At 39.8% G+C, this 26005-nt stretch overlaps 1 long non-coding RNA gene across 1 annotated transcript in view; it reads left to right on the top strand.

The window, feature by feature from the left end:
* The window catches only part of LOC121527204, a 30716-nt gene extending 7186 nt beyond the window's left edge, over window positions 1–23530 (top strand). The window contains exons 2-3 of the long non-coding RNA XR_005993382.1: window positions 18545–18597; window positions 23322–23530. This is a non-coding gene — a long non-coding RNA (uncharacterized LOC121527204). The remainder of the gene's footprint in view (window positions 1–18544; window positions 18598–23321) is intronic.
* Window positions 23531–26005: the final 2475 nt, after the last annotated feature.

The following is a 26005-nucleotide window of genomic DNA, read 5'->3' as shown; positions in this document are numbered from 1 at the left end:
AATTCCAATTAATAGCAAGTGTATTAGTCTGGTGTTTAGGGATCTAACTCTAACAGAGGTTACAGTTCAGTTCTACCTCAGTTTTGGGGTCAGGGTTTGATACAAGTTTGGTAAGTTTGGTAAATCAGGAAAAATAAACAGAAAGTCCTGGACATGTAATCAAATATCCCCTCATTTTTCCCATTAACTGACAATAGTTCAGCTTATTTTGTTCCAAGTAGTGTTACTTAGTACAAAAATGTGATGCACAATTAAGTGCAACACAGAAATTAATTGCCTTATGTATCCTTATTTGAAATACTATGACAACAAAAAAGCTGGTTATAATACAACCCCAATTCCATAAAATTATTTGGTAATAAAAAGATAATGCAATGAACCACAAAGCTCATAAAACCATATTTTATTCACAAAAGAACATAAGTTATCAGATGTTAAAACTGAGACATTTTACCATTTTTTAAAGAATACATGTCAGTTTTGAATTTGATGACAGCAACAAATCTCAAAAATGTAGGGATAGGGCAACTACTAAAAGTAAGTGGTGCACATGAAAAACAGCTTTGGAAACAATCAATCAGGCTAATCAACAACATATCAGTAACATGACTGGGTTTAAAAGACGCATTTAAGAGAGATCATTTTGTTATCAGGTTTTGCAGGTCAGGTTTTTGACTTCAACCTCTGGTGTCCTAACGGTAACCCTAACCTTTACCCTAACCCTAAATGATGGTTTAATATGATTTTATTTCTCTAGTTTTAGTGTGTATTTCCATTCTGAGATATATGGCATGAACGGCCTTTGAGAGTGGCTGTCAGAAATTAACAGTCTGCAGCCAGGCTATCTTGTGGAAATATGGCAGGGGTGTCCAAACTATGGCCTGGGGGCCAAATGTGGCCTACAGTCCATTTTTGGTTGGCCTGCAGGAAATTTAAAGAAATAAAATGAAACATGGCCCACATTAGATGTTGAAGCTTGTACTTAACTGTCTTGTGGTTTTTCATTTCAGCACTAGGCAGTGCTATCATGTTGATTCTGCAAACAAACATTTTTACCAGAAGATACATTGATTAATAATGTCCTGATGGATTACTGCAGCAAATAGCAGCACCAATAGCATTTCATGGGTGGAGCCAGTGGTAGCCAGGGCCAAAAGGGCCCCCCTGATTGGCTCCCCCAAATCCTGAAAATGACTGTCATTTTGTCTTGTCAGCCATTAGCAAGCCATTTAGGTGTATTCAACCACTAAACATGTATTAATTGGATTAGCCTTACTTAAATTTCCACAAGGTGAGATGTATGAAAGTGGCCCCACCATTCTTATGTATTTCTGTATGTGGTCCTCAGTTGAAAAAGTTTGGACACCCCTGCATTATGGGAAGAGATTACTACTCCAAAGTTAGAACAAGTGAATGTGGCCTGCAATGAGATATGTTAAAGTGTAAGGATTTGGATTGTTACCTCTGTCAATGAGGTTATGTGATTGGGTGGGTTTGTTAGTTTGTTAGCAACATAACTCAAAAAGTTATGGACGGACTTTCATGAAATTTTATGAAATGTCAGAAATGGCATAAGGAAGAACAGATATGATTTTGGGACTGATCCAGATCACCATCTGGATCCAGGAATTTTTTAAAGGATTCTGTACTATTGGGAGATAGGTCTGCGCTGTTACCACTTTACACCAGGAGATGGCAGACATGAGTAACTTATTAAGAGTTTTGGAGTGTATAGACTTTGTAAGACTCACACCTGGTCAAGGAGATGAGTCAGAGCATAACACAGAGAAAGACAGCAAATTGTAGCGACAATACTCACAATGCTGGGAGGAATAGAGGAATGTTCACCATCTGCCATGACTTTCAGTCGTCCGGTGAGACCAACGGTGCTTGCAGCATGACAGTCCACACGTAGCGAAGCCAATGCTTTGCCTCACTGTGTCTCCATCCCACCGGGAAGGGAGTAATCGGCAAATTAGATTTTGGGAGTCATCCTGATCACCGTCTGAATCCAGGAATGTTTTAAAAGGATTCTTCACTATTGGGAGATAGGGCTGATGGCTGAGGTCTGCGCTCTCTGAGTGCTTTTCTAGTTGATTCTGTCCACCAGTTATTTTTTCCCCCTTGGTGCCATCAATGTATTCTGACCCTTGACCTCTTTACTGTGTTATTTCATGCCCTGTAATTTACACATTTGTCATTCTCCTGCACTGTCCTTCATTTTCCTCACACACAATCACTGCTTTCTTACTCCTTTCACCACGTCCATCTCCTTGATATCCCTAATTCCCCTATCAGTGTCTCTGTCCTGCGTCTCCCATCACCACTGTCTCCCCACTAACTCCCTCCTCTCCTCTATCCCCGACCCTCATTACCATGTGTGTGTCTCTGTGTCAGGTTTCATCCTGTCAGTGAAAGGTCAGCAGCAGGGATTTCCCTGGGCGTCACAGCTAGCAGCTTTAGCACTCTGCATCACCAGCCTTATGCTCTATATTAATAACAGCACCAGCAGCCATACCCCTTTAATGCCACCAGCCTGCATATTAAACAGCTAACACCTAGCCCCAAGCTGGTGTAACCAAAGCCTTCGGTATGTAGGTCATGTAGACGACTTTGGCACTTCCTGTCGTTAGCTACCAGCTGTAGCATAGCTTAACAGTGACAGCATTTTGCTGCATATTTAAAAGGCTAGGGGGTTAAGCGCTGAGTCACCATGGTTTTGCTTGAAAGTCAGGCCTCACAAAGGTCAGACAGCATTTAGCTTAGAGAGAGTAATGCACCTGATTTTCAAAGGATAAGATCAAACACCTCATCATATGTTCAACATAAAGCAGGTGCAGTGCACCGTGAAATGACATTTATTTCTCTCCTGCAGAATTCACAAGAATTTTTGCATTTCACTTTTTAATGCCATTTTTTTCATCATACAGTAGTTTCACCTTACATGTTTTACATACGATAATCTGGATCCATTTTGAATGTAAATCTCTTACGAGTCTTAGGAGGGGTTAGTATAAAAGTATAAGTATAAGCTATATGGGAATATGAATAAATACATGCCTGACTGTCAACTTTAACCCTTAATCTGTTTCACTCACATTCCCTGTCAGTCTGACACCCATGCTCTCTGACTAACTGCTCACTTGTCATCCTGTTCTTTCAAAGAGATAAGTTACTGTCTTATAAGGCTGGACTGCTGGTCAGCACAGTGACAAATGCCACAGAAAACAGGGACAGAATGCCAGTGACTGGAAAAAAAGACAAAGTTTGAGTTGAAACCCTGTTTAACATCAAATATGTGATTGTCCTTTTCTCTACATACTGATGGCAGGTTGTGCCGTTAGGCTTGTTGGCCATAGGCTGTTTGTCTAATCACACAGCATAATTTAATGCAGTAAACTCACAGATACACAGCAGCAGATGGAGAGAGGTGAAAAGTTAAGCACTACACTCCATGAACTGTATCTTAATATTTTAACACCACAATTTATTATTAATCTCAGAGGCAAACATCAGTTTCTAAAGTATACATTTCAATTACTCTTTGATAAAGATATGCGCTTTGAAGAAATCATTTGCCTATGATACATGCATGAAATAGCACATAAAGTGTTTGTATGCATATATTTAATGCATACAATGGTAATGTCTTGTTCATGGCAGAACAACTGTAGTTTTTTCAAATCCATTATTGTGGCATTTTATAATTGATACCTTCCTTTGAGGGCATATGCAACAATCTGTTACGTTGAAGTGAACATTTAAAAACAAAACCACCATAGGTCACTGTCCCACAAGGACCTCCTAAACTCCTTTGTTGCTGCTGTCTGTCCTTCACCCAGCTGTTCAGTTGTAGTTGTTCATCTTTGTGTCCAGGTGAGCTAATATCATACAGTCATGTGCACAAGTTTTAGGTGTGTAGGGTGCTCAGGATTCAGTGATTAAGGGGCCTTATGTGCCACTACCTGGGGCTGGAGAAAGCAGAGAAGGCAGCCAGAGACAACTTTGACACATTCCAAAACACGTGTCACTTGGCACCCAAGGTCACGCTTGGTGGCATCTCTTTTGTCTGAGCCTTTTCACCCCTGGTAATATGCCCAGAGACCACTCATGGTTTTCAGGCCCTTGGGACATCCACAGCACTACTAGAGGCTTGTGGTAACCCTACTAATTGCCCAGATAGTAGGCCATGCTTACTCACCCCATCCACCCCTTACCTCACTCTAAAGGTGTGAACTTTGTTTTCCCATGCTCCTGGTAATATGCAAGACATCTGAACGACTGGGGTTGTGTCAATCCTCCCTCCTACCTGATGGTGCCCTCACGCCACCTTAGCCACAATTTTTGCCCCAAACATGCCTAAAAGTTCTGCACTGTCCAGCATGTTTGTAGTTTCTAACAACTCATGCAAGACGGCAGTATTTCCTCAGAAAGTTCAACTGTATCCTGCCACTGTTCAACGTATTCTTCAGTGTGTTTTGGCTGAACTGTTGGCCTCACTTTTCTCACAATTCTGTGGTGCTTGTGAGGGGCAGTGGAGCACCAAATTCTGAAATCAGGTGGAGGGCCAAAATATCCAAAGGCCAAGCCTTCTAATTACATTATACATTTTATATTATGTTGAAAAAATTATGTTTATTGACATAAAATGTGGATTCAGAAAATCAACATAAACCCCTCTTCATTACTATGCTCAACAGCCAGTTATGTGAGTATGTAAAATAGTGGGGCAGCTTAAGTAGAAATTACATAACAATTGTTCATTTTGTGATAAAAGCATGAAATTTGGTACACTTACAGCCAAAGGCATTTCCAAAAGATGTGAATATGGAAGCATCAAGAGTCTTCAACATGGTGTCCATGGCAGCCATTTTTCAAAATGTACCGTAACCGTATTCTTATCAATTTTCTTATTAGGAATGGATATTTACTGATATTAAGGACCTAATTAGTTTAATTTGTCTACCATACCATTGGAGAGGGTGGAGGTTAGGTGAGAAATTGGCAGGGCTTAGATCAGAAATGGATGTGGCTTAAACAGGGGTTGTTTTAGTTTTTGCAATTTCATATGACACATAGACATTGAAAAGATGGATTGGAAATTAAGGTTGAGGTTGTTGTTTTTTTAAGCCTGAAATTGATACAGTTTGAACAAAAGTTGCTGCCTGCCATATGTTGTCTATTAGAAAATTAGAGATACCTCAGAATAGAGCTTTAGATCAATTCTTTTGATCTCAAGAGCAAGAGAACCATTTCAAATTTACACTAGATTTTATATGAACTTGAAACTTGAAATAAGTTTCAGATCAGTGTTTTTTATTACAAGATTGGAAGAACTATTTACATTTTACACAGAGTTTTATATAAACTTGAAACTTGAATTGAGTTTCCTATCAATGTTTTTGATCACAAGAGTAAAAGAACTATTTACAATTATTCTATTTACAGTCACAAGTTTGAAGTTCTTCAACAATTTTATTGACATTGTCTAACAGTAAAGGCTGAGGGGTTATCCTTTTACCACCTTACCACCTTACTGCAGAAACACACATTCAGGTATTGGATACAACTAGGTTCAGATGTAAAAATTGACCTACACCTTACCCGATCGTTCATCCAGAGCCATTTAATTCCTGTGCGATCTGTCAGAGTAACTACATGAAGTCATGTAAAGCCCTGTTACTCTTGGCTCGGCTCTCCCGCGCTGGCACATCCTGTCAATTCAGGTGCAGCTATCTAACTACATCTAAATATGCACAATATCAACTAGATGTGGGACTAACATTAGATAGCATTTAGGAAACTAAACTATGTTACCACTAAACTATCAATAAAAGGAGTAGATTGATACTGACTACAGAAATAATGTCGTTAATGGCTAATGTATTGACACTGAACCCCATGCTGAGTTTCACAGCAGTGGTGTCACCAGTGTGCCATGGCTGTGCTTCAACATCCACTCTATTACACTGTCTGTAACGCACGACTACTGTCACGATAAGTATTCTTTATTTTTTTAATTCTTCATCATCCTTTATTATCATCCCTGATCAGAAAATTGATGAGAAAACGGTTATCATTGGTGGCCATTTTGAAAAATGGCTGCCATGGGCACCATGTTGAAAATTCTTGATGCCCCAATATCCAGTTTTCTTTGGAATGCCTTTGGCTATAACTGTACCAAATTTCATGCTATCACAAAGCAAACAATTGTTGTTTTTATCTCCTGAAACAGTCTATTCATTTGTAGGGCACAGACTAGTTTCTACTCTCTTGTCATGCATGGAAAATAACACAATAATCTTGAGCACATAACTATGCAGACTATATTTAATTGGGCCATGTTTTAGTTTTACACAAGTTTTTGCATGGGATGATACCACACCTTTATAATTAAGCATAATACATTCTGAAGCCTTTTTGAGAAACTTTTGGACTTATCCTGCTCATTTCAATAATCAAGTATCACTTATCAAGAATCTTTGTTGTGGGAAATGTCAAAAAATTTGTTGTAGTAGTGTGCTGTTGCTCACTTTTGCCTGACAGCTTTCCAACAGTAGGAATTTTGGGCTTTAAATACCAGACTAGAAATAGTCAATGTCAAATCAATCAACATGCTGTTCTTTTCTTTTGTTGCTATAAAGAGGCATCAATATTATTTTCAGTCTGTTGCATAACCAGAGATAAACTACCCATAAGAGCTTTACGTCTTCAAAGAAGCCTCAGCCTTGAAGTGATTTTATGAAAATTATACGTAGTACTGGCACTGTAACTCCTTATCACAGCCTGCCTGCCCCCCTTCTACTCCGTCTGCTGTTATGTCTGAGCAAACAAAGAGACAAAATGCATAAAGATTGCTTTGTTCTGAAAGTCTATTCGTGACAGAGAAAACCACAGAAAAACCCAGTCAATACAAAGTCTATCAAGGTGAGTGCACTGGAGTGAAAGTTTAAAAGTTGCTGTTCAGTAAATGTCAGTGTGCCGTGGCTGCAGCCTGCTAACAGTAAGAGTTGCAAACTTGCAAATAGGAGTGTGCTGGCTCAGCTCTCTGCTGTAATTGAAAATATCCAGGTGTGACAGAGAAAAGGAAAATTTTTCCTCCACTTGGAGTAACAAGTGTGAAACTAGACGGAAAGCATGATATTTCGCTGCAGAATACAGGACTGTTGTGAGATTGTCTCACCTGTAAGGATATTTGAGATCCCTGCATAGTTTGTTAGTTAACAGTTTCTTAAAAATCAACAATAACATGAACTCAAGTCATGAGAGAATAACCCTCCAAAGCAGATGGATTGGCAAGATTCCATGTCTGTCATCTGGAAAATTAATCTTGCATTGTCTGAAACAATTGTGCCAGGTCTGAAAACGGACCTGACTAGTCAGCGCCTCTAAGGAGACTGAAGCAGTAGCTACAGGTGGAGTTTAGTTGCACTGGAAGCCGATAGCAATGGCTCTCTAGGTCAGAGAGGGAAAAAGTCACTCATAACCCATCGCACACCACAAGATAAGTAGGCAAGACGATCTTTGGAACCATGAGGTGATTGATCTGATCTGCAAGTGCCAGTTAGCTGGCAATAACTAGCCTATCACAGCGGCTGTTATTATCCAGCTTGTATTCCTTCTGTTCACTTACTACTAGAGCCTCAGCCTGATTTCATTTCTCAAAACACCAAATCTCCCTTAAATGGTCAGACGTGACTTTCGAGTGAAGACGTCACTGTGGTTAGCTGTTAGCAACATGCTATGCCCATTGCAGTTACCATTTTTGGTCCAGCTCCCTCTCTTGTCGTTCTATCTGTGATCTTTTGTACAATACATGATGTCAAACACTTGTTGTGTTGCCTAATATCAACAAGTTTCTTTATTTCTGATGGCCTTCCAAGTAAATGCTTCCCACTTTCCAGCACAGTCTGTGGCACTGCTGTTCCTGATATGTTGTGGACATTAACATGACATACTCACAGCTTTAGGTTAAACAGCACTTAAGGTGCATTCCAGTTCATCTTGCATCTTGGAAATTCTGGGATTACAGTGTAATATACAGTGATGGGTAGAGTATACAGTTACAGTACTCAAGTAAAAGTACTGTTACTTAACATAATAATTAAAAATAAGTACTTGAGTAAGAGTAAAACAACCTTATTAAAAAACTACTCAAGTAGCGAGTAAATTCATTTGGTGCAATTTATTAAAACTTATTTCAATATGACATATTCAGGGGTAGTAATGTAATTTGCACATTGTCATAGAAATTAAAAGAAATTAAAACAAAAACTAATCTAAATACTCAAAGCAGCGGTCAAGTTATGTTTGTTAATCACAACTATGGGATGAAAAATTCAATATAATGAGAAAAAAACAGACTCTCTCATAATAGTTATCTTATTTCTACATGATGATTTTGATCTCACATACATGAATTTATACCTTGCAGTTCTTACCTTTTGAATCACATAATAGGCTATTTATTTTATCATGTGTTAATGATTTTTGGCTCATATTTATGAAATCAATCTTTTGAACTGACCTCATTTCTGACTTTTTGCCCTTTTTTTATTTAATTGTTACTTTTTACCTCCAAACCAAACCAAAGACAACATTGGCCCACTAGCCCCACGTTATAGCCATGTTAGGTATAATCACTGATATTAGAGATATGCCACACACACATGATAATAATATCACCATGACGTAACATTAAATAATGCCTATAAAATCACATTTGTGGCAGAGTTGCAGAGGTGGTTGGACACATGACATCATTTTTCACTGACACAACTTTGCAGTCTGTAAGTTAAAACAGAGATTTGAACTTATACGTTTAGCTAACTAGCAGTGCGGTCATTAGCTTGTTTAGCTTACTTACCATAACGGTAAGTTGAAGCTTGAGATTTCCACCGTTTTAGGTAGACACAGTAGGCAGCACATTATGTGGCTGTTGTTCCTCGTCGTTTGAAGGGCAGAGTCTTGATGTTGGGCCAGGGATGAACATGCTCCTCTGAAGGAGACGCAGGTATTACATCTTCAGCCATTATCTCCAACTGTTGATAGTTAAGGGGAGGGGTCACTCCTCTGTTTACTCTGTGATGCTGAGGATTTTACCTCACGCTGCTGTGAGAGCTCAGCTGAGAGTAAAAAAAATAATTAATGAAAATAAATTATAGACAAATAAAAGTAGCAACTAGTGTATTGCCCAGTGTAATGGAGTATAAGTATAGTTTTTCATCACAAATTAACAGAGTAGGAGTAAAAAGCACTCTGCCCAATAACTACTCTCAGAAGTAGAATTTCTCAGAAAACTTCTCAAGTACATGTAATGGAGTAAATGTAATGCATTACTACCCACCTCTGGTAATATATCATCCTGACTGCCCCCTGAACTCAGAGTACTGACTTGGAAACTCCCTCCAGCCACCAAATGGATTTGGCGGCTCTGTTCCTGCACCTCATTGGTGCTTTAAACTGTCAGTGCAGAAGCTACACAGGTGCAAGTAATCTAAAATCATAATCTCAACAAGGCAGAATGGTTCAAAAATAATGCCATTAAACCAAGACCATTAAAACTGCAATAATCAATATAAAACAAAAATCCCAATAAAAGAAAGATCTGTTTTAAAAACCCAAATATAAAAAGCATGCATAAAAATAAATAACAATAAAAATCATATTTACATCCTAAAACAGCTCCTGAAAGTTGTGCTTAATGTTTTGACTGCCACTGATAATGGTGCCTTTTTGGATGATCTTATCTTTAGTTACATTTTACATATTGGACATCTACCATGTAAATCACTTGAAGCAGCCAGAATAATGAGCATTTTTAAAGTCCATTTCTGGAAAATATTGCAGTCCTCTGTGTGGTCAGTCAGCCTCAAGTGTTCACTATAAGGTAAAAGCCTGTGTACTGTGCACTTCCTGTTTTATTCCAAAGCTAAATTAAAGTGAAGCAAATGATGTCCATTATATAAAATTTAACAAATGCTGAAAACATTTCATTAAGAACCCCTAACAACAACTGTCTGATGTTTTTAGTCCATGTAGCTATGTGGCTTTCACAGTAAGGATAAAGCAATAGACACTGACATATCACTCAGTTTCATCACTGCAGCGCTCACAAATCTGCTGTACGATTCTTTGATACTGTACCTGAACCCTTACTGTCTTCCTTAGACCTTTGCATGCAACCCGCCTTTAAGCCTACAACCCCTCACTCATCAATTCTTCCTTACCCACTTCATCTTTTACTGCAAAATTTACCCTTCACATAACTTTATGGATAGATAAATAGATGGTAAGCAGGTGGAAATGGTCTGTGGACATGAGGCTGTACCTGATTTGCTTTTTATACAGCTGCCAGTCATGTGGCCACAGCCAGTCTCTCACTTTGCCATGGTAGCCAAGTCTCTGGACTGAGGAGCCAAATTCAATCTTTCAAGCACAGTCTTGGCTGTAGAGAAGGTCAACACAGAAGGACAGATCCTGCTCCCAAACTCAGGCTGCAGAGGAGAAATGCTAGCCATGATAACAAGTCAAAGCTGGATGGATGGATGGATGGATGGATGGGTGGATGGATGGGTGGGTGGGTGGATGGATGGATGGATGGGTGGGTGGATGGATGGATGGATGGATGGATAGGTGGATGGAGGTTGGTCAGCTAGGGAATATGAACCCCAATTCTCTGATGATACAGCCCCCCAGCCATGCCTTAAACAACTTAATTCTCCACACACACCAGACACAAAATACCAACCCAGAGACACACACAGACAGAAAATGGTTGACTGGCTGGCGAGATGGAGCAAATTGAAACATCAAAACAATCGTTGGATCCGCAGATAAAAGAATAGAGGGATCATCAGATCAAAAAATTGATGGACTGATGGATAGAAAGAGCATTAGATTTATGGTTAGTCAGCAGGAGAGAAAAATTTTCCAGTCATGTACATCCTGAGGACTAGCCAGAGGAAATCCAACATCAAAACCATTCACTTTTATATGACCACAGACCGGTTAACTGGTTGGCGAGAGAGAAGGAGAAATGCATTGAACAATCGTAGGACTGAAGAAAAGAGGGATCACAAGATATCAATAGATAAAACCCAAGGACCATTTAGAGGACTCCAAAATTTCACTTCCATTTCCACTCTCACACACACCTACAAACACAAATAGACACATATTAGCATTAGGACTGTGTACCTCATCCATCTCTAACTTTAAAAGCAACTTTGTATTACGGATATTCAAACATTGACCTAGTAGGTGTTTTTTTTAGTTATGGTAGATGTGGTATTTTGAAGAACCCATTCTTCCCACATTCTCTGCATATGTCCCCTCTCACTAGTGTTGCTAGTGTAGTAACACTCCAGTAGTACCCTATTCTCCACTCTAGTCCATGTATGTCTTGTTCTAGTAGCCCACATTTCATCAGAGTGCCCTGATTCCCTAACACCTGATGGGGACCTTGTTGACCCGGGTGACATCTGAACCAGTATGGCTCTATCATTGGTCGAATCACTCATCCTGAGCTATGGCAAATAGCATTAAGGACCTTGCCCAAGAGTCCACCTAGATTTCACCTATGTCACCCTTACTGTGATTCTCCTGCGCCAAAGTCAGTGCTGTAACCCACTGAGCTATCCAGGCTTACAGGTGTTTGTATGGGTATTTGTAAATGGATGTGTGCATGCTTGTGTGAATATGTCTTTCCACAACTGCTATTCCCATACAACATTGCTTCATTTCAGGCACTTGTATACACATCTCTGCTCCAAAATTCCCACGTAGTTTACCCTCTGACTTGTAGAGACCACTCTATGTTTTCTTACAAGCTATCCCAGGTGCAATTTGGGGGCAGGGTGCAACAAATAAATAGCTTTGCCCGTGTGGCTTCTTACCACAGTCAATACAGATGGCAAAAACATTCTCTGCTTAGAAGGCCTTGGAGATGATTTTTGAAGGGGGCAAAGCTTTGCAGAACTTTCATAATATCCATCTATTATCTACACCGCATTTGGGGCTGTGGGGGGCTGGAGCCAATCCCAGCTGTCAGTGGGTGAGAGGCAGGGTTACAGCCTGGACTGGTCACCAGCCAATCACATGTAGAGACAAATCTATCAGGCAAACTCACATTCACAGCTACGCTCAATTTAGAGTCGCCAGTGAGCCTCGGTAGGAAGGCAGAGTACCTGGAGAGAACCATCGGATATGTGTGGAGAACATGCAGACCTCACACAGAAATTCTCTGTCCAACTGGGATTTGAACCAGAAACCTTCTCGCCATGAGCCAACAGTGCTAACCCCTGCATCCTGCGGCCCTTTTCAGGATATGAAGATCACAGAGAGAGAGAATTTATATGAGTGTAGATATTAGGTAAAATTCCTGATCTGTGTATGTAAGTTATTTTAGGCTGAAGCCAGTGGCAACACTTGCAAGGTGCCGTGTGTGGACTTAAGATGGACAGGAAGACACAGTAAAAATCAAGATATACATATACATATCTGTTCATCAGGGCTTTTAATGTGTTTTGTGTCAGATTTGTTTTTTTAAATCCACATCTTGATTGTGATTGAAATTTGAAAACCCTCTACATTGCCTTGAACTAGGTTACAGTAAAACTCTGTGAAGAAGAGAGGTCTTGTTCCAGGCGCAGACCCAGAAAGTCTGCCTAGGGTTAAGCTGAAACAGTTGAGAACTGGTCGATGACACCAACCTACCTGGTGACTCTTGTTGCACAGGGATTTCCTACTCATCTGGCAGTGAGGGTCCCAAGGGCTTTACCTCACCGCTTTCATGTGGCATGCTGCTCTTCTAATAGTTGCTTGTCAGAAGAACTGCCCCTGCGAAGATCTTCCATTTGTAGGTGTTTATGTGCAATGTAGTTTAGGGCATGGGGGTTCATAATCTGTGCCCTGAGGCTCCAGAGGCAAGGGATGCCAACCCCTCTTTCACCTGTGTTGGCTGCCGTATCCCAAGTTGCAGAGCAGTTCACCTACCTAATCCACTGATCTGCTGACCTCCAGGCCCAGATCCAACACAGACTTGGGATTCTTGCATGGGATGTTGGATTGGCTGAGCAAAACAGTGTGGCATTTCCAGTATCTGAGCGTGCAGACAAAAGTCAGAGGGTTTTGGTCCTTGGTCCTTCTGGTCTAACTATACCCTTGTGAGGCCTGGACGTTGACTGGTGATAGAACTAATTTGTGACAACTCCTCCTCGGCACATCTTTAGATATCGTTGGCAAGACCATATGGCTAATGCTGTTGTGCTAGGAGAGCAGGGATGGGAAGGGTAAGCTTCTTGATAGGGAATGACAGCTTTGGGGAAACTACCTTGACAGATGAGGCATAGGCCTGGCACAGGCCTGGAGGATGGCCATCAGGAGGCCAGAGCAATACAGAACCAAGGTTGACGTGGTGAAATGTCAAACCTGCATATGCTGAAGTGGATAACTCTGACCCAACTTCACCAACTTCCAAGGTGCATGGAGGATGGAGAGAGTCTTGTAGAGAACAGAAATCTCTATCAACACTTGTAGTTTAGAGAACAACTTTATTAGACAGAAACGTTTCGGCATGTCGCCTTCATCAGGGCCATCAAGAACCACACTGTGAGCAACATTTAAAAAGGGTAGAGTGAAAACACTACTGATTATTGGTCATAAACCATATAATCGCTAATCCATCCCATTTGTGCTTTTACCCCATTGGCTGGTATGCATATGTGGCTGTTTCTGATTGGTTACATGTTTGCAATTTAGTATCATTTTGAATTTTTTCCCATTTTTCTGTTTTTACACTACCCTATTTAAATCTTGCTCACAACGTGGTTCTTGATGACCCTGATGAAGGCTACATGCCGAAATGTGTCGGTCTAATAAAGTTGCCCTCTTAACTACAAGCTAGAGATTTCTGCTCTCTTCAAACCTGCATATACTCCCATACTTGACCTGACCTCTGTTGAGAATTTTCACATAAATTTTTATGACTGTATCAGTTTAAAACCCTAATTGCCCTGGGTCCAGAATACTCATGAACATTGGCTGAATAACAAAAAATATAAACACCACACAATGGTTAAATGAAGCAATTCGTTAGTAGGTCCAAAAATGTTGTTTTTTCAGTGTTAGTCTATAAATAGTTTAAATAAGATTCATTAAGGCAAATGAGAAAATATGGCACACAATGATGTGATTCTTGCTAATGATACAATGATGCTAATGCTCTCTTGCACAACAGCAGTTGATCCAATTTAAGAAATTAATTTGCCTAACGCTTATATATCATGAGGCCTACACATGGTTTCATAAATTTAATTGACAGGTTCCTCTAAAGATGTTATCAGTTTTCTTTGCCAACATTTGAATTTTAGGGTTAGATGGCTTGGACCACTGAGGGAATATTCATTACTCTGATCATCTTCTCACTCCATCCTTTTTGGTTAAGAAGTTGATGTGTCCCCGAGTGCACTCTTGTCTTGTTAGCTAAGATTTCATTTAGCGTTTGTGCTATCCACAGAGCCTCATGCATGCAAGGGCTGAGCTGTAATACATTACTGAACAAATCAAAACAGGATTAGAGCATGCACGGCAAAAGTTATCTTTGGAAATGGGAAATAACGTATTATGTAATGTGGGGCTAGTGTGGGTACAGCTGGTAGGGAAAAAGAAAAGATTTAAAATGACACGTAACCAGAGCGGAAGCATTAATGTGGCTGATTTTATGCTAATATCCTGTAAGTGCTAACTGTTTTACCTGTTGGGCTGAACTTGTCTTGACATCTGCAGGATTTATTCAAACTTTCAAGGTAAATCCTTTCATCCCCAGAAGGCAGAATTTATTTAAACCATGGTGTGAAGTCTTGGGTATCATATATTTCAGGATTTACTGGAAGCTTCTGCAAATTTTGAAAGTAATGGTCTGTTTATTCTCATATCTTTAGGTATTTTATTTATGTCTGAGGTCAGGTGTAGTTCAGAAATCCCTCATTCACATTGAGATGCTGGGTTGTTTCACACACTGTTGCATATTCTTCTGCTAACCTTTTCATCAGACTATTTAAATTGTTGTGTCTGAGGCTCCCTATTTGCATGTTTTACCCATGCAGGCGACAAGCTTAATGTATTAAAGGTGATGGGCTGTGTGGATACTTTGTTATTCTAAAGAGAAAGAGGAGAATATTCAGCAATCCCTGCTAGATAAACATGAGCACATACCGGCATTAAAAGATACTTAAAAGCACTTTAGCAATTCAAAATACAGATACATAAGCATGAGTGCTGTAGCTGCAGGAAACTACACCTTGTTTATTTCACTCTTTTATATTTGGGCTAGGGAATAAGCACAGCAAGTGACTAACAAGCACTGGAAAGAGGCTGCATGCTGCTGAAACTCCTTTTCTAACCTTTATAATTAGCTGGGGACTTTTGAATCTGACCTGATATCAGCCTCCTGACGGGTTATCCTCATTTGGCCTAACAGGACTTAAATTACAAAAAGCAGGCCAATTAATTATGGAGTATGAAGTGACATAAAGGTAACGGTGGATGGGTGAAATACAAAAAAGGGGGCACTGTGGGAAGAAGAATGCCATTTCATTTTATTAGGTTAGTTATGTAACCACTGTAATTCCCTTAAGAAACCATTTGTGCCCAATTATTAAATCTGAACGAATCAGCCTGGTGGCCTAAGCAGCCATGCTTGTATTAGCTGTTGTATTTTATCTTTAAATTACCCTTCAAAAGGTTATTCAGTTCAGTCAATGCCTTGTTGTTTCTTTGTTTTAATTATGATCTTGTCTACTTATAAGAATTATTTTGGAGGGAATTTCAGAGGAAATCAGATATTAACCACCTATGTCCTTGTTAAGAGTTACACCCAGCCTGTAAGCAAAACTGTCCTGTTTGTAATGCTTTGAGCATTCTGTTGTGTTCCAATGATAAAATGCTTTTTAACAGCATAAGTGTCAGTACCTTGAGCAAAAATCTTGGCTTTAATTTGAAAGTTTTAATCAAATTGAATTTTCTCAATAAATGACATCATGCTGACATTTTACTTCAGAGAAGTACTTGTCTAAGCAATCATCTGCAGCAGATTAAAAGCCATGTGAAGTAAAATTAGGAGTAAACAAAGTATAAAGGTTGGCAAAAAGGCTAAGAAACATTTTTACACTGACTCAAGGATTTGGCTATTTCCAAATGAGGGATTAATAACTCACTGAGACTAGGAAAACCCTGCCCCACCAGTGCTAAAGCAATAAAGAAGCATTCAGCACTCTAGTATTTTGAGTCTTCCCCTTGTTACTTTAAATGCAGTTTGCAGTTTCACTGGCTACACCTGTATATAAGGTGAATGTTTCCTAGACAACACAATTTGAAAATAGCACCCATGAAAACAGAAACCAATATCGCACCTCTCTTGGCCACTGTTTTGCTCTGCACCCTGTCACCATGCCCTTCCCTGCAGGTGATGTCACTCATTTGGGTTGAACCTGGCTGGGCCCAAAGGAGAGAAACCCAGCCACCAGATGCTGTCTTGCAAGTTCACCCTCACATCTTGCTCGGGGCGTCCAGGCAAGGTATTTTATCTCCCGATTTGGTGGTTTCGATCGCTCTTTTTCTGGCCCTCCCACCAGTGATTTTCTCCATTGAAATGCCATAAATCTTTACTTTAAAAAGTGAAACCAGGACTGCGACATGCTTATACCAATGAGAGCATACAGTACTCTGCTTAACTATTATCATTTAGGGTGCTAAATATTCAACACAGGGCCTGACGTGCCAGGACCTGGAGGTTATTGGCAAGCTCAAAGTGTCACTTTGTAGCCAACATTAAGATCGACAGCATCTTTTCTGTAAGGGCCTTTTCACGCCTGGCGATATGTCTGGAGACCACCAGTGATATTTGGATTCGTTTGGGCCCAGCACACCCAGGGGCTCAGGGTAACTACCCACCTGGACAGTATCCTAAGCCATGCCTCCTTACCACATCCACCCCTTTCTCCATCTTAAAGGTACAGACTTTTTTTCTTTTTTGAAAGATTATGTTCCCATGCCCTGGTAATGTGCAAGGACATTCAGAGCATGACCTGAGTTGTGTCAACCCTCCATCCAGCCTGATGGTGCTCTGTCTTGGCTGTGACACATGCAGCTCGCGGTCAAGGCTAACTTTCAGCTCTTTAGATTCTAGGTAAATCTCAGGTACAAGACACCTGGCCCAGGTGTTCTCAATCCACATGCAAATCCTAACTGCTGCCAGACCACACCCACCGGTTCCTGAGAACACAAAACACAACAACCAGCAAACAGGCCACCAGAGGATCGTCACAGAGTCAAGCTGCTCACGCAAGCAGTCTGAGATCCCTGGCTTGTTAACATGTGGCACTACACAGCAGCAATAGGGTTAGGATAACCCTACCCTAACCCTGGATACTGTGGGTTTCAGGTGTAGGGCTGGACAGGTGTAACGGAGCGGCCAGATGAAACCTTGGTTATCTGGTTGTAGCACATGTTTCTCACAAGTGGGGCATGGTGTTGGCACTTTTACGTGATAGGCCAGCAAAGCCACACAGCAGTGATTACTCCTTAATATTAATGTCATACATTTAGCATGGCCTTCATACCGAAACATGACTTATTGCTTGCTAACATAGTCCTCTGTTGTGTAACGATCTTGACACAATTGTCCTTGCTTTGGAGTGATTCAGACCTAAAAAGTACATGGATAAAGGAACTTTTTTCCCTTATTATGAGGAGAAATTGTCCACCTCCTTGTGATACTTTGATTAACCCAGATCACATGTTTGTTTTGCCAGCAGCTGGTTTTCCTGCAGCCACTTGGGGTCTTAATAGAGATTAACATATTCTCTGTTTGTTTACAGCTTATTGTTCACCCCTTTCATTTAGTTGTTCTAACAGGGATAACAACCTCCTATTATCAGATTCCACATTCATAAGTACACACACACACACGTGGGCATGAACAAGAGCACACACAGAAACTTGATTTACTTGCTCAAATCCCCCCTTTGCGGAATTCTCTTTTATTTTTCATCTTTTAGTGCAATCTGCAAAACCATGGCAGCGCTTGTTTGATAATCATTAATTATGTTCTTCTCTAAGTACAACATGATTAACCTCTCAATTGCATGTAGGTGCTGTAGTGAGGATGTTAGTGTAAGAGTGTGTGGGTAGTGTGGAGGAAGTGCATGAGTGGTTGGATGTCTGAGCATGAAAAGAAAAGCCTCTGTGAATACCTTTGTGCACTGTAGCGTGTGTATTTGCATGTGTGTGGACCTGCATCGGTGAATGTGCTTTAGTTTTAGTGCAGTTATGCTTGTCATCCTTGAAGCTGTGCTTCAGCAACGGGGGAAGTTACTATTCACAGTTTGCAAAGCAGACATTAAAAGCAACTTTACTGAGAGAGGACGACCGACATCCAGAGTGAAAAACCAGAGAAATACAAGAGCTGTGTGGGTTTAAAAATTAAATATGAACACATATTTGATTTACCTCTTTTTTTCTTTGTTCTGCTTTCCTGTGTAAGCATGTGTGTGAAGATTCACCTTTCCACCTCCTCCCTGTGGAAAGCTGTGCCAGGTGGGTAGAGGCCAGCTGTGGCTGTAACGGATGGGTGAGAGTGCACAAGCTATTTATGTAAATATGATTCCACAGCAGGAGGGTACCTGATATATAAATGCTCAGTTTAAAGGGGAACACTTTCATAAATTGAGACAGAAATTAGTGTCACTTCCTGGTGTTTGGAGTCAAGTTGTGGGCACAGAGGAACTTTCATTTTCATCGGTGGTGATATTTGTGTCAATGCATACTCTTGTCATTTCAGCATAAGGGGGGAACATTACAATTTACTTTATGCAGTCTAAAACTCATTACCATAACCATGTCACAGTATGAATCGGAGTGTTTTTCAGTTGCCTCATCTCTCTCTCCGTCCCCATGTTACCTTTGTATTTTCTTACCATAAAATGTCCAATTCAGGCAAGACAAGGCAAGGAAACTTTATTACCACTCATGCAAACTGCCTGCAACCCATGCCTATTCCTATGCCTGGCTATAGCTAAGATCAGTATAATTTAATCTGCATTTTAAATGTCATGTTTTTAGTACTTTCATACCAATATTTTGTTATCTATTTATGGGTTATTTATAAGGGACAGATACATTTTTATATAGAGAGAAAAGCCACCTCATGCAAGTACCAAAGTGTTTACAGTAGGACTGCCAGCATTAATTGCAATTAGTTGTGGTCCATATTAGGTGCATTGCTTTATTTTAGTCCAGTTTAGTTTAAATTGTGGAATTTCAGAATGGGACACACAAGGGGAGATAAATAGTAAGTAATGACAAAAATTATGGGATCAATTGCAATTAAAAATTATCATCATTTTATAGCCCTAGTTTATAGCTAAATGCTAATTTGCAACTTATCTGCCTTAATGAGAATTAAAGAATAAAAGATAAGTTACAAAGAAAGGAAAAAAAAGTGAACTGGGTTAAACATTTAAAGCACATTTAGCAGTGAAAGTGCTACAGAGCATCAGGCATGAGTGCAGCTTTGATGCTGAATTAACCAGGATTCAGTAGCTAGTAGTAAGTCTGTAAGAAGTTTCAAGTGGTCAGGTACTAAATTCCAGCCTTTTACTCCGCTCACAGAAAAAAAGCTGTCTGATTAAGTGATGTTTTGTGGAATGTAATGTTACACACACAGAGAAATGAATCTTGCAAAGTAAATTTCACTAATTTAATCTGTGATATTAACAATGAAAATCCAAGCTCTAGCCTGACATAGATACACCTAATTTTGTAGTCAGTTTCTTTCGTTAAAAATACAAGACATTGCGATTTTTTTTCCCAAACAAGAATAATTTAGGTATTGTAAGCCAATCTTCCAAGTTTATCCACATAACTAAGTCTGACTTTGCTACCTTTACTCAGTTTCATTCTGTGTTTCAAAACTGCAGAACACTACATTATCCATGCATAAATGTCCCCTGTGATGCGTTGTGGGTATTTAAAATTAGTGATAAATGGCTTTTCTAAAAAACAGGAATAGATGAACTGCTAACTGAAGACATGGCAGTTCAGATTGGTGGGATTCAAATCTGGGGATATGCTGGCAGAATTTTCCCATGATGCCCTGGGGCAGAGTGTTTATATGTTTAGATATGTTTAAATCTGATCAGGTGAGTTTAGATGTTGAATGTTGTACAGAGATCACTGCTGGGATTCCTTTGTTTATCTTTCTGATGGATTATTTTTGTTTTTGATGGTCAACACTTTTGCGCCATGATTGAAAAGAGTACTTCTGAAAATAAGTTTGACTGCCTGTCTGAAGTGTAATCAAAAATGTTACTATCCTCTGATAATTACAATGATGGGGTAAATTTGCAGTTAATTCCATTACAAGCAGTGTTAAAGGTGTATCTAATGAATACCACCAGTGGGAGGGAATCATAAATAATATAATTTAAATTATTGTGTTAAATTGCATTGAAGGATGAGTTAATTTTCAAGCTGAGTTTAACTGAAATTACATGTAATTCAAAGAAAAAATTAAGTTAAAAATAGATCAGTCTTGTTGAATCTACTTGAAAATGTAAGTAAATTTCTCTTCAGTTGTTTTGTTCTTGAACTGAAACAGAGTAGTAAATTTTACAAAAATTAATTAGGCTAATCTACAAACAGAATTTATGCAAGAAGTTGCCTAGGTTTTTCTAAGTAGGTTGGGCAGAAAATTTTTCATCAGTGTAAGCAACCTTTTTTCACTGCATTTGAAATAAAAACAAATCTATTAAAAAGCACATTTTGCAAAGACACACATCAAAAAATACTTTCAGCGATTAAGACATGTAAATTAAATGTTAATAAGAGGCCAAGAGTGAATAGAATAATATCAAAATAGTGTTGATCATCCAAAAAGATCCTTCTTGTCAAGTCAAAGCCCTCACAGAACCCCAAAATACCTTTTTTTAAAGCAAATTATTGTTGTCCAGAAAAGTACAAGGTTGACTGGGCCATTTTTACAAAGCTCACATTTAGTGAATTAAAGTTAGTAAAACCAATCTGATGTAGTTTAAGATGTGCTTTGTAGCTGGCAAACTTGAAGAACAGTCACATCAGTGGCTGACATAAGAAATAGCCATTTGTTAAGAATTTTGGGGCCAGCTGATTAGGTTTCAGGAGGATGGATCTACCACTGAATCCGCCTCTGGTCAAGATGAGAATGACGTTCCATGCAGCAGGGAGGGGGACCACATGACAGCTCAGCGACAGATAAAGAGAGAGAGAGAGAGAGACAGAGAACTGCTTGAAGGTGCAAAACCTTTAGAAGTGTTGGGACTTGAAGATGATTATCATAATATGCTTTATTAATTGGACCTTTAGTCAGAGCAGATAGAGCAGCAAAGTAGCACAGCTACACTATATTGCCAAAAGTATTCACTCACCCATCCAAATAATTGAAATCAGGTGTTCCATTCACTTCCATGGCCACAGGTGTTTAAAATCAAGCACATAGGCATGCAGACTGTTTCTACAAACATTTGTGAAAGAATGGGTGGCTCTCAGGACTTCAGTGAATTCCAATGTGGTACTGTGATAGGATGCCACCTGTCCAACTAGTCCAGTAGTGAAATTTCCTCGCTCCTAAATATTCTACAGTCAACTGTCAGTGGTATTATAACAAAGTGGAAGCGATTGCGAACAACAGTTACTCAGCCACAAAGTGGTAGGCCACGTAATGGCGGAGTGGGGTCGCGCATAGGGCGCAGAGGTCACCAACTTTCTGCAGAGTCAATCACTACAAACCTCCAAACTTCATGTGGCCTTCAGATTAGCTCATGAACAGTGCATAGAGAGCTTTATGGAATGGGTTTCCATGGTCGAGCAGCTGCAGCCAAGCCATACATCACCAAGTGCAATGCAAAGCATCAGATGCAGCACACCGCCACTGTGACCTCACAAATGCGTTTCTGGAAGAATGGTCAAAAATTCCTATAAACACACTCGTAAACCTTGTGGAAAGCCTTCCTCGTAGAGTTGAAGCTGTTATAGCTGCAAAGGGTGGACCAACGTCATATTAAACCCTTTGGATTAAGAATGGGATGTCACTAAAGTTCATATGCGAGTCAAGGCAGGTGAACAAATACTTTTGGCAATATAGTGTATTTGCTACTTTAATCCTTTTGTTTTCATCATCAGGCTGTTATTAATCAAGGTCTCTTTGTTTTTCTTGTCAATATGTATATATTCTTTTAAAGATTTACTTTTGTGCATTTTGGGCCTCTTGGATAGAGGAGGACAGTAGATAGAGTTGGAAACAGGGAAGAGAGCAAGGAGAGACATGCGGCAAAGGGCCACAGGCTGAATTCGAACCTGGGTCGGCCACGTACATGGGTAGCGACTTAAACCACAAAGCCATCTGCGTGCCGTCAATATTTTTATCATTTACATATAAAAGACATGCTGTAAAGCATATGTTAAAGACAGCTTCTTTTTGTCAGTTTATCCTGCTTGACATTGGTTTAAAATATGACACTGGATTGAAACGTGCACACGTATCTCTGATGGATAAATAATATCTTCACAGTAGATAACCACCCGCCTATTTGGTATGGATGTGCGTGGGGTTCTCCCTCAGGATGCATTGGAGCAAGATGATGGGACAGATGGACAGAGGGGTGGCTGGGACTCAGTTAAATGGGAGGCAGTGTAATGAGAAAAACTGTGAGAGTGAGAGTGAGTGGCGAAGGAGAATTTGAATAAATTACAGGCCTTACTGAAGAGAGTTTAAGTGCCTGTTGACTTAATATTTTCTATGGCTCAGAAAGACATAAGATGTTTTGTTTTTTATCATCTTCCACTTTCAAAGGGCTGAACGTGAATAATTGGACACACACTGTGACTCTACATCTGCCAAACAAAGTTGCTTATGCTCAGACTGTAGTAGACCAATCCAAATTTCACAGTCTCTGTGCAGAGTGGGCTAAGTGATCAGTTACTCACCCTACAGTATGTGATTCAAATCTCCTCAGACATTTGCTGAAGCAAAAGCCACTGTAACAGAGCGTCCCTGTACTCTAAGTGTTATCAATGTAAAAGGCCAAAAGCATTGAAAGACACCCTTTACATGCCTTCTCTACGTCAGTTGATGCTCTTCACATAGTTAACAGTTTAACTTTTGTAACTAAATTCATGGTATCTCATTGTTTTGGCTGTTGTTGTTTTTGGCCTCTCCTTAACTTTTAAGCCAATCTCCATTCTGTTCCCTTTTCAATATGACTCTCTCTCCCTTCTTCTCTCAGGTTTACGTTTCATGCACCCCTCCATCCCCACAGTCACAGCTCATCTTCTCAGAATCATCAGCCATCAGCTCCTCACCCATGAGGTCTCTTCAGCCTTCAGCACCACTATATTGTCTAGACTCCATAGGGGGATTCTTTCTGGTGTCACTCAGAAAAGATATTCTTCAAGACAAAACCTCCCCATGGAGTCTAAGCGCCAAGGAACTCCTGTCAAGACACATTTCCATGTTTTTTATAATAAACAATTCATTATTTATTTGTCCCTCCTGATTGCAGTCTATTAACCACAGCTGTGCAGAGGTGGTTTAAGTTGTTAGAGTGTGAACTACTTTGTTACATTGATTCCTATTATAGTGTTTAGACAGCCCATTAGCTTTATAGCACAATGTAGCTCAGTATGAGGGGATGCAGTGCAACATTTTTCCCATCGCCTTTTATTTTCCTCTCTTATGCTAAGGATAAGAACAAGAAAATAGGGAGATGACATGGACACTCAAAAGAGCTTGTTTTACAAAGTGGAGATAGTCATGCATTAATGGCATCCTTATCTATTTTTGAAACCTATTTCGCTCACTGCCATGAAAGACTTGTTGGTTTCTCCATCTTCAAAATAAAGGCACTAGACTTTAATTACATCGGGGGGAAAGTTGAAATTGACATGACAGAGCTGTATACTCTGTGTGTGCCCTCACCCACTAAATGCGTTTCTGGAGTAATGTGCTGGGAAGTGCAGCCCCTAGCAGATGGAGATGAGAGATCACAAGATCATGGGTAAACTTTGAGTTTATTATGGAATAGTATGTATCAGTGTTTCTGCTAGACTTTTTTGTCCCCAGTCAAAATGACGGGCAGTCCTCAAGAATCCCGGCCATTTAGAACAACTGCCGGACATTTGATTTAACATTATTTTGCTGTATTAACAGCAGCAAAACGCATGAATCTCTCTCTTATTTTTTTGTGTAAGTGGTTTAAAGTATCAAAATGAAAGCTGTGAGCTTTTCCTGACACACACAGTCAGTTACACAGTATACGCCCACGTTAAACACATAAACAACAGTTAGCTACACATAGCATTGTTCGCCTGTTAGCACATTGGCCACTATCATAACTTTGCAGCTTACAACAGCCAAATACCATCCTCTACAGACAACAATGAAGCATCCAAACACATAACAAAAGTGCTCTCTTAACTGGACATTGAGTTAGAACTCGATATTTTAAATGAAAAATGAGCTTTACCATCAGCTGCTAATATCAGTCCTCATGATGATATAACTGTACCCTCTCTGAAGAGAGACAGAGTCTTCGTTATAAGCTCCAAGCGGTCTACGCTGTTCTGCACGATGTGATTCTGTGTTGACTACAATCCAACTTTATCTGAGGATTGGTCATAGGTAGTTTATCAAAGTCCACTACAACTCTGCCCGGCGCAGACCTCTCTCTCTGCTGCTGCATCAGTGTTTACGAGGCTCAACTATACAATTCCCTTTGTTTCAGCCTCTTCATTACTCACAGCGATAACATACTCAAAATTCCTCCATACCGCTGATGATATTAAGCCTTTGGTTAACTGGGAAAACCTCACTTAGATTAAAATTCTGCATTACGAGAAAGCTCTGGTCAAACTTTCCCACATTCCTTGTATAGTCCCCAGTAATACTGAGCATGGCAGAGATAGATTTGATTTGAAGTCATGGTGCATACATAATTAGCCATGTGCTTGCCCTCTGAGGAGATAAACAATCCCAGCACCATAGGACAGTAGATGTAGTAATATTAGGCAACTTTTAGTTTATATTAACGCATTCTCGCAACATATCTTCTAGGTTACACAAAATATAATATGCAAGTAGTCAGTATTTACTTATCTGGTCATTTGCATGTTTTCTGCCGGACATTTTGACCAGTTATATTTTTATCTGCCGGACTTCCACCCTTTTTACCGGCCAATGACCGGCAAATGCCTAACGGAAACTCAGGTATGTATAAAACAGATTTATTACCTTAATGAAGTTGCTTTACCGTTCCTTTTAATATTCTGGGATATTTTTGCTTCTCCCATAGGTGAGTCTATTTGGACATTAAAATGTTCTTGTTTTCTAGAAAGTATGTGTGGTTCCATGTAAAATCTTGTGGTTTTTCCTCTCAGTGACCCTCTGACAAGACTTTTGGCCTGTGGCTTGTGCCTCAGTATGGGATGTAATGTTGATGTAGTGGTTAGACTCACAGTATTTTATATTTTGGTGTTTTTTAAGTTGAGTTGGAGAAGGTACTTGACGATAGTGCCATAAGCCTCCGGTGACACATCCTTCGAACATTGTGTGCTTGGAGAAGCTAGGATATACAGTGTAGCAGACAAGTACAACAGCCCTGTGTAATTTAGTGAGCTTAAGGTACAAATGGGCAAACATTTTTTAGATATATCATTGTAAGGTACATCAACAAAATTTAAAGCTTTTTATTTATTGATTTATTTTTTACCCAGAAGACTTCTGTGTTTGACACTATTTTGCAATGCAAGCATTGGCTACCAGCTACATGCTCCTCTGCCTCAGTGTATCTGAGGAAACAAAAAGAACAAGTAAATAAAGTAAAGCTAATTATTTCAGCTCAGGTTCCCATTTTAACAGCTGACACATTGTTTTCATAAGGGAACCATTTCTTGCCAACAGTAGCTTGTCTAG

The sequence above is a fragment of the Cheilinus undulatus genome, linkage group 2 (assembly GCF_018320785.1).
Source record: "Cheilinus undulatus linkage group 2, ASM1832078v1, whole genome shotgun sequence".
In the NCBI taxonomy this organism is placed as follows: Eukaryota; Metazoa; Chordata; class Actinopteri; order Labriformes; family Labridae; genus Cheilinus; species Cheilinus undulatus.
The sequence above is the reverse complement of the archived record's forward strand: the minus strand, read 5'-3'. Positions and strand labels throughout refer to the sequence as shown.